The sequence below is a fragment of the Coenobita brevimanus genome, chromosome 101, assembly GCF_032717465.1.
Source record: "Coenobita brevimanus isolate Jiangsu-jjx chromosome 101, ASM3271746v2, whole genome shotgun sequence".
In the NCBI taxonomy this organism is placed as follows: domain Eukaryota; kingdom Metazoa; phylum Arthropoda; class Malacostraca; order Decapoda; family Coenobitidae; genus Coenobita; species Coenobita brevimanus.
Genome location: NC_137054.1, coordinates 41,119,058 through 41,128,577, shown reverse-complemented (window position 1 = coordinate 41,128,577; position 9,520 = coordinate 41,119,058).

Sequence of the window (9,520 nt, the reverse complement as noted above, 5' to 3'; positions counted from 1 at the left end):
AAATGCTGTGAAGAGTATGTATGAGGGTGCTAAGGCTGCAGTGCGTGTGGATAGTGAACAGAGTGAGTTTTTCTATTTGAAGGTTGGAGTGAAACAGGGATGTATCATATCTCCATGGTGTTCAATCTGTATATGGATGGGGTTATAAAAGAGATACAAGGTAGGAGTGGCCCTAATGAGAGAGGACAGCGTTTGGAAACTCCCTGTACTGTTGTTTAAAGATGATACTGTGTTGTTAAATGAAGACGAAGGGGAGCTGCAAGGCTTGGCGGATGAGTTTGGGAGAGTGTGTAAGAAACGGAATTTAAAGGTGAATATAGGGAAGAGTAAAGTGATGGTTTTTGAGAGAGGTGAAGTCAGCGAATGTACAGTGAGGTTGGATGATGAGGAAATGGAAAATGTGAGTCCGTTTAAGTACTTGGGTAGTGTGATGAGTAAGGATGGAAGTTTGGAGGATGAAGTACTTGAAAGGGTACAACAAGGAAGAAAGGTTGCTGGTTCCTTGAAGGCAGTGATAAACAGGGAAGTGAGCCTGGAAGTGAAAAAGTTATTATATGACAGTATTGTGATACCAACTCTAACTTATGAAAGTGAAGCTTGGACGTTGTTGGATGGAGAGAAGTTAAGAGTGAGAGCAGTGGAAATGAGTTATTTGGGAGGTGCCTGTGGAGTCACATGGAGAGACAGGCTGACAAATAAGGAAGTGAAGGAGCGTTGTGGTGTGGTTGTGGATGTGATAGCAAGCATTAGGAGAAACACACCGAGGTGGTTTGGCCATGTGGAGAGGATGGAGAGTGAGAGACTGACGAGGAGAGTGTATGTGAGTGAGGTGGAGGGGGAGAGAGGGAGGGGAAGGCCAAGGATGAGATGGAGGGATGGGGTGGAGAAGTATATGAGAGAAGGGGTGTGAACTGGGAGCAGGGCAGTGAAATAGAGGGGGAACAGGGTGACGTGGAGGCGATTTGTTTGTGGCCACCCCGTTTAAGGGATTAAGTCGTCTGGAAAAAAAAATAAATTAAAGAAAAGAGTGATGGTGATGATGATGATGATGATGATGAGGATGATGATGATTACGACCATAAAATAAGAACTGAATTCAGTATGAGAGTCGATAGGGCATCATATGATAACAACGGCATACTTTTAAGATTATAAGTGGAACTGAATAATTTTAAAAGGAATTGGATTTAGAAGAGGAACTCAGGCATAGTGTTGTCAGCGACTACTGTGTGTGAGCTAAATAAACAATGACATATGTTTGTGTACTCAGCAGACAAACTTCATAAGTCAGAATCTGAGTTCGGGAGAATCTGTGAGAGGAAGAAGTTGAGGGTGAATACAAGAATGAGCAAGGTGATGAGAACAGAGAAAGAGGACAAAACAATATGAAAGTAAGGCTCATGGGGAAGATTTGGAGAAAGTGAAGTGTTTAACGTACCTATGGTATGATACTGCAGCAGATGAAGCACAGGGGACTAAGGTAAGTCACTGGATGCCAAAGGAGGCAAAAGTAATAAGAGCGTTGAGTAGTGTGTGGAAAGAAAGATCAGTGTTTTAGGTGATGATGGGGATGTACGAAAGCATAGTGATGATGATAGTGTTTTGATGTGAGGTGTCGGCCTTGAATACTAGAAACCGAAAAAGGGTGAAAATGATTGAGATGAAATACTTAAGGTTTACTTTGTGGGGAGAGATGGTTTGACTACGTGAGCCATGACACTGTAATAGAGGTGTGGAAACAAAAGTAATCTAAGGGGCAGAACTTGGTGTGTTAGTGGTATGGCCAGAAAGAGTGAAAGGGTGATGTGAAACTGACAAAGATAGTGACCAGACTAGAAGTGGAGGGAGTGACAGTTCTAAGGGAAGGTGGAAGGATAGTGTAAAAGTAAGACTGTATCAAAATGGTGTGGGTGTCTAGAAGGGTGAGATGCGTGCATGAAACTGACGAAATTGTTATGTTGTGGTTATATGGGAAACGACTTGCTGTCGATGACCTTCAGAAGATAAGAAGTGAGGCGACTGGAGTACATAATCAGCAGGGCCTGCTCGTGGATGGATTAAAACTGCTTTGTATAGGTAGACGGTTACGTACGACAGTTGAAAGAATGAGTGTAAGAAAAAGAGGTTGATTTCAACTGTTTTCCAGGGCTGCTCCGAAGGAATGGGTAACAACGAGCAAGTATGATAAAATATAACAAATCCCTTAAGGTTGAGGTACATTGACAAAAAGGCTCTTTAGGCAGTGGTGTGGCTTGCTTCGTCTTCAGATTAGGAGCACTTTGCTTGCCGGCTTACTCTGTCTGCAAGGTCTCGTAAAAAAAAAAATAATTTAGAAGTGGTTAAGAGAGCAATAACTGATAAAAATGGGGCTCCTGAGGTCTTCTTGTCACCTCATCTGATGCGGCTATAAAGAGAACAACTACCATCTCTGCAACACTGCAAAAAGTATTAGAAAAAGAGCATATGCAAGACTGTCCATTTATGAAAACAGGAACAACAAGTGGTGCCAGGCACAACAAACCTCGCCCAACAGCAGTTATTTTATTGCTGTTAAATACTGACTCGTTTCTGCCATTTAGTGTCAGTGAACATTTAAAGACTAAGATAATGGCGCAAATGTTTTCAAGTTACGCCCTCTGAAAATCCGTGATCTTGCTTTTGACCTTTCAAGGTCACTCAAGGTCATGCAGCCAAATGAGAGCTTGGCTGAGACTTCCTCTATCTTGGTAACAGTTTATCTGAGACTTCCTCTATATTAGTAACAGCAAATATCTCTCTTGAACGAGTTTTCAGCTATAGTCCCCTGAATATGCATGACCTTGAGTTTGACCTTTCAAGGTCACTTATGGTCAAAGGTCATGGTGCCAATTAAAAACTCATATACGAATTCCTATATATTGATAATAGTAAATATCTCTTTATCTTCAACCAGTTTCGAGTTATAGGTCCCTGAATAGCCGTGACCTTTTGTTTGACCCTTCAAGGTCATTCATGGTAAAAGGTTTTGGTGCCTAATGAAAGCCCATATTACGAGTTTCTGTATGTTCCTAATAGTAAATAAATCTATCGTCAGCCTTTTTCAAGTTATAATCCTCTGAAAAACCGTGACCTTGATTTTGACCTTTCAAGGCCACTCGATTACTTCCAAAATTTAATCACTTCCTTTGGGGATCAGTGCCCACATATCCTGAACGTTTCATGATTTCATTAGCAGTTTTTCCGAAATGTTGTTAACAAAGAAAGAAACAAAAAGGAAAACACACACACACACACACACACACACACACACACACACACACACACACAGTCACACACACAACACCTCGTCGGACTCCGTTCGGGCGAGGTAAAAACAGAAACTGATGATTAGGAATGGTTCATTGTGAGGATTTCATATCTACAGACAAAATACACTTACAACAAAGCTGTCTCACAAAGATAGTTTGGAGGAACATGAAAGTGAGTCACCTGATTCTCGATCGAGAGCAGCAGAATTGGTGTAAGGTCCTCCAGCCTTTTTATGGGTTATTTTTCTGGTATTGGGCAAAAAAGTGCTTGTGGGCCCCGAAGCAATAAAAATTTATTCCTATTTATTGCTGAATCTGGTCAAGGGCATTCCTAGAGTATTTGGCACTCTGGGCAGACCTATACACTGGCACCCTCTACTTCCCATAGATGAATAATATAGAAATGAAAATTGACTGTAATAGTTATCCAGTAGTTTCAGAATGCAGGTTTAGTGAAATTTAAACAGCATAAATCATTTACTTTCGGTCTAGTTTCTGATAGAGATACTGAAAACCTTGAAATAGTGAAACGAAAAAGTTGCCTTTCAGCTAAATGGCACACTCCTGTGGCTGTCACCAGGGGCGGGCAGCCCCCCCAACCCCTTTTAGTACGCCACTGTATTTGGTTATTAGGGTTGCGGTTGGAGGACCAAATAACGAAGATCAAGGAGACTTGACTCTGTTGGAACAGACTGGTGTTTACGCTTGACACAATCAATGACACTTGCATCTTTCTTAGAAGTCATAGCCAGCGATAAGTATAAGTACTGTAGAATGAGGTAAGAAGACAAAATACTGGGATCACACCAAGACATGCAGTGTAAGTAATCCAAGTCATCACGGCGCCACTTAACATTATCTGTGGCCGCCCGGTGACCTGGTCTGGTGGGCGTGGGAATTTCAAGTGCCGTCTTGTAATTCTGTCCGGATCAAAAAAGGTGCCAGACCATCCGATGCCGGAAAATTGGTGGTGTAACTGTACCATAATCTCACATCGATGCAATAATACGACCAGAAACACTGTATATATCGTCCTATTAACTGTATTTGCTTTATTTAGGGTTACCTTATGTTCTGTGTTACGTTAACGTCCGTGTAGGTACATACATTTCATTACTGTAAAGTTTACCATATGCTGAACATGACACTGCATTGCTTTTTCATAATATAATGCCCTGTAATTACCATTCATATCTATCTGTCTATCTATCTATAGGCAAGCTGTGTAAGTGTGTTTATCTGTGCGTTTGTTCGTTTCTTTCACGAGAACGGTAATAGATATTGACCTAATTCTTTTAACATTAGGTCGGGGTAAGTCCAGCGAGTGTCAGAAAAATTCCAAAAAGAAAATTCTGGCGATAGCTACTTTGCCGGAAATAGCAACATACGAAACTAATGTTTTCGACTTTTGGGTCAGAAATGGTTACTGTGGGCTCAGTAACAGTATGGGAACAAAGATAATAGTATTTGGAAACATTTTGTGATAGAAAGGCTGTTACTTAGTCCCACAATTTTTTGCCGGACTGACTAACTGACTATAAACGGACTGACTATACCCTTTTTGCCCTAACTTGGCCTAAAATTGAAGCATTAGTATCGTGAACACTTAGTTGCAACAGATGACCGGTAGAACATGATGCCAGCCACGAGGTGTTTTGGAGAGGATGTAGAATGAAAATATTATTTTATTCTGTAATTCAGCTAGGTCATTTAAGCTGCAAAAGGACAAAAAACTTGGTCAAACATTATTTATTTTATAACCCTCAATGCCGAAGTAGTGAAAAAATGCTTCTGTTACGTTTTGAAATAAAGTTTACAATGCCTGTAAAAATCTGCCTTTCCAGTAATAATTACAACAACCGAACTTTAGAAACATTCATTAATAAAGATATTATTATACAAAACCAAGGGAGGGAAAGACACATCAGGGGAGGAGCTAGGTAGTTAGGCAAGCATAGAGAAAATGGCTTGTGAGAAATGATGCAGGAAAGCTAATGACAAGGACATCCAGCAATATGTGACAAAGTCGCATTTCAGTAACTGAGGATCTTATTTAAATTATGTGGTTTCCTTGTATCACGTCTGCAAAAAATTGAAATGACAACCCCAGTCAAGAAGGAGCACTAAGAAAGTGCAACACCTGCTCCCCACAGATGGTCTGATGGCCAATTATTTGACGACGTGATCTTCAGTCGATTGTTGTCAAAATCTAATCATTTTGTTTTATCTTTACCTGGCTCTCAACCCTCCATCTAAGCTTGGTCCAGATAGGATCAAACCTGTTTGAGTTGACCTTGTACTCTGATCTTGACCTTTGATGGATTGTATTTTTAAATAATCCCGTCTCACTTGCTTTACCATAAATCATTCCACAAAGTTTGGTTTAAATCGTCATTAACTGTTTAAGTTCACCTTACCATGTAATCTTGACCTTTGATCTATTATTCTGAAAAATAATAGGTCAACCCTCTGGCTGACCGGGACCCCTTCCAATAAATTTGGTTGAAATTACATCAGAATTGTTTAATAGTTTCTTAATACACGTACACAGACGGGTCGAACTTTGACATTGCCTTATAAACTTGACCTTCTATTGAGTGTTCTCGAAATTGAATTCCTTCGTCCTTGCCATACCTCCAACTCTTTCAAGTTTGGTGTAAATCAGATAAAAGTTATTTAAATTAACCTTGCCGTGTAATCATCAACTTCGACTTTTCCCTGTGGCCTTGATCATTGGTTGATTGTTTCTAAAATCGAATTATATTAGTGATTCTGTTCCCTGAACCGTTCCTCAAAGCTTGGTCGAAATCGAATAAAAACTGTTGAAATTAACCGCGCCACATGACCTGGAATTTGCCCGATAGTTCTGAAAAACAGCAAGTTAACCCCTCGGCTGACCAACAGTAAGTCTTTCACCAAGTTTTGAAGAAATCAGCTCATTAATATATATATATATATATATATATATATATATATATATATATATATATATATATATATATATATATATATATATATATATATATATATATATATTGTTACGGAACAAGGGGAAAGATAATGTACACTTTAAGTGAGAATGCTAAAAATCACTACTGTCCCGTAAAGTTCCAGGTTCAAAACAAAAGAGTTAGGTAAAATTACAAGTTAAAGTTTAATACACAAACTAACAACAAAACATTCAGAACTCATAAGGATAATGTAATGGCAAATAAACAGGTTAAATATATGGTTAACTGCAATAGCCTCTATTAACACGAAATTAGCAAGAGTAAATTTATCTAAGTCAGCCCTGATAAAATGAGATACCAGATAATACTCAGTGAATGCCAGATAAATAATTACAGATACAAACTATTATCAAAAATAACTGACACAACCCAACATTAATCAAAACCTCACTAGGCCTAAGAATTAACCTTATGCTACACAGTACAAGAAAAAATACAACAACAGTTATACTCAAATTACACACAGCTGCTAGATGTTTGGAGATTTCTTGAGCACTCACAATAATAATAATTGTACAGGGGAGGACAGAGATGTGAACAAAATGAGGAGCAGATCTAAGTGGCAATGATGCAGAGACTGAGCTCATTATATAGGGGCCAGGAGAGCTTGATACAACTTGTAATAAGGACGCGCAAATGAAGCCATGGGGACAATCCCGCACTGAATAACAGAAATGTCGACTTACTCTACTATAACGGTAGAAGGGGGGGACTGAGGCAGAACACGCTCGTGATCAAACATGCAGCAACTGTGCGTTAAAATTACACAAAGGATGATGAAATCATAGGCTATGTAACACCTCCCCACAAAGAAAAATAAATTTACAAAGGAAATTTCTTATTACTCTAAAACAATCTGTCTAAAGTCTAGATAAGCAATCTGCAATAACATTTTCTTTCCCCTTGACATGTTGTATGTCTAATGAATACTCCTGAAGAAGCAGACTCCATCTTGTCAATCTCTGATTTTTATCTTTAAACTTACTAAGGAATTTCAGTGGGTTATGATCGGTATAAATGACTATGGGGTCAAAACCAGAACACAAATAAAATGAAAAATGCTGTAAACCCAAAATCAAGGCCAAAAGCTCTTTCTCAATAGTTGAGTAGTTCTTTTGAGGTGGAGTGAACTTCTTACTGTAATAAGATACAGGATGTTCAATACCCTGATCATCCTCTTGCAGCAAAACAGCCCCAGCTCCTGTATCACTTGCATCAACAGCCATCTTAAAAGGCTTAGCAAAATTTGGAGTAGCGAGCACTGGCTGACTTAATAGAATAGCTTTAAGTTTGTTGAAAGAGGATTCACAGTTATCGGTCCAGACAAATTCAACTCCCTTTTTCAGTAAGTCTGTAAGTGGTGATACAAGAATAGAAAAGTTAAGAACAAATCTCCTGTAATAACCTACCATTCCCAAAAATCTTTGTAGCTCTTTCCTACTTTTAGGACTGGGAAGATCACTTATAACCTGAACCTCAGCTCCTGGTGGTGCAACATGTCCATCACCAATTACATACCCAAGGTACTGAACTTTAGCTTGACCAAACTCACACTTTGATAAATTAGCTACAAGATTAGCCTGAACTAAACGGTCAAGAAATTTACTGACATGGCATAGGTGATCTTTCCAGTTGTCACTGAAGATTAATACATCATCAATATAAACAACACACCCTGCCAAACCCTCTGTTACAACATTCATGAGCTTCTGAAATGTGGCTGGTGCATTTTTCATATACCATATGGCATTACCGAACATGCAAAAGCCTTTCCTAGTGTTACAAAACATGAGATCTCCCTAGCACGTTCAGTCATAGGTACTTGCCAGTATCCCTTTAACAAATCAAACTTACTTATGTACCTAGCCTTTCCGATCTTGTCTATGCAATCTTCCACACGAGGGAGAGGGTAAGTGTCTGTTTTGGTTATCTGATTAACACGTCTGTAGTCAATGCAAAGCCTCTGTGACCCACCTGGCTTAGGGACTAGAGTGACAGGAGAACTCCACTCGCTCTGACAGGGCTCAATCATCTTGTGGTCCAACAGGTAGCCAAGCTCCTTCTGGATGAGAGGAACTTTCACTGGGTTCACACGGTAAGGAGGCAATTTAATTGGCTTTGCGTCTTCAACATTGACATCATGCATCAACACAGTGGTTCTTCCTGGAGTAGCACGGAACACTTGCGGGTACTCCTGCAGTAATGCCGAAAACTCCTGCCTTTCCTTGGGTGGTAGATGAGAAAGCTTAGTCTGGAGATCATTCATGATATCAGGATTCTTCCCCAAACTATCACTCAGGCTCATACTGCATGGGAGAGCTTCACTTGCAGACTCGGGTGGAACAGCTACAGTGCAGACTGGATTATTTTCGTCCCGCCTGCGATATAACTTTAGCATGTTGATGTGACATAATTGCTTGGTCTTTCTACGATCTGGTGTGGCGATGACATAGCTGACATCACTGAGTTTCTTCTCCACGAAATAAGGGCCACTAAACTTGGCTTGAAGAGGTTGCCCATGAACTGGTAGCAGAATCAAAACCTGATCTCCTGGCTGAAAGTGGCGTAACCTGGACTTCTTATCATACCAAGTCTTCATCTTCTCCTGAGCAGCTCCTAAATTCTCTCTCGCCAGCTGTAAAGCAGTGGACAGCCGTTCTTTGAAATTCATCACATACTCCAACAGGTTGACGTCATCTTCCTCCGACAGCCAGCATTCCTTGAGTAACTTAAGGGGTCCTCTTACTTCATGGCCAAACAGTAGTTCAAAAGGTGAGAAGCCCAGTGATTCATTTGGAGATTCTCTTGCAGCAAACACAACGAATGGAAGACCTTTGTCCCAGTCTTTCTGATGTTCCAAACAGTATTTCTTGAGCATCGATTTGAGTGTTTGATGATATCTCTCCAACGCTCCTTGGGTCTGGGGATGGTAAGCTGAAGACGTGATCTGGGTGATGCCCAACTCTTTCAGAGACTGTTTGAAAACGTTTGACATGAAATTACTTCCCCGGTCTGACTGTACCTCCTTAGGCAGACCAAACTTTGTGAAGAACCCTAGCATTTCCTTAACGACGTTCTTTGCTGAGATGTTTCTAAGTGGAATGGCTTCAGGATAACGAGTAGCCATATCAATCATGGTCAACACATAAGAAAATCCTGAAGAAGTCTTAGGAAGAGGGCCCACAATATCCACCAACACACTGGTGAAAGGCGCCTCAAAAG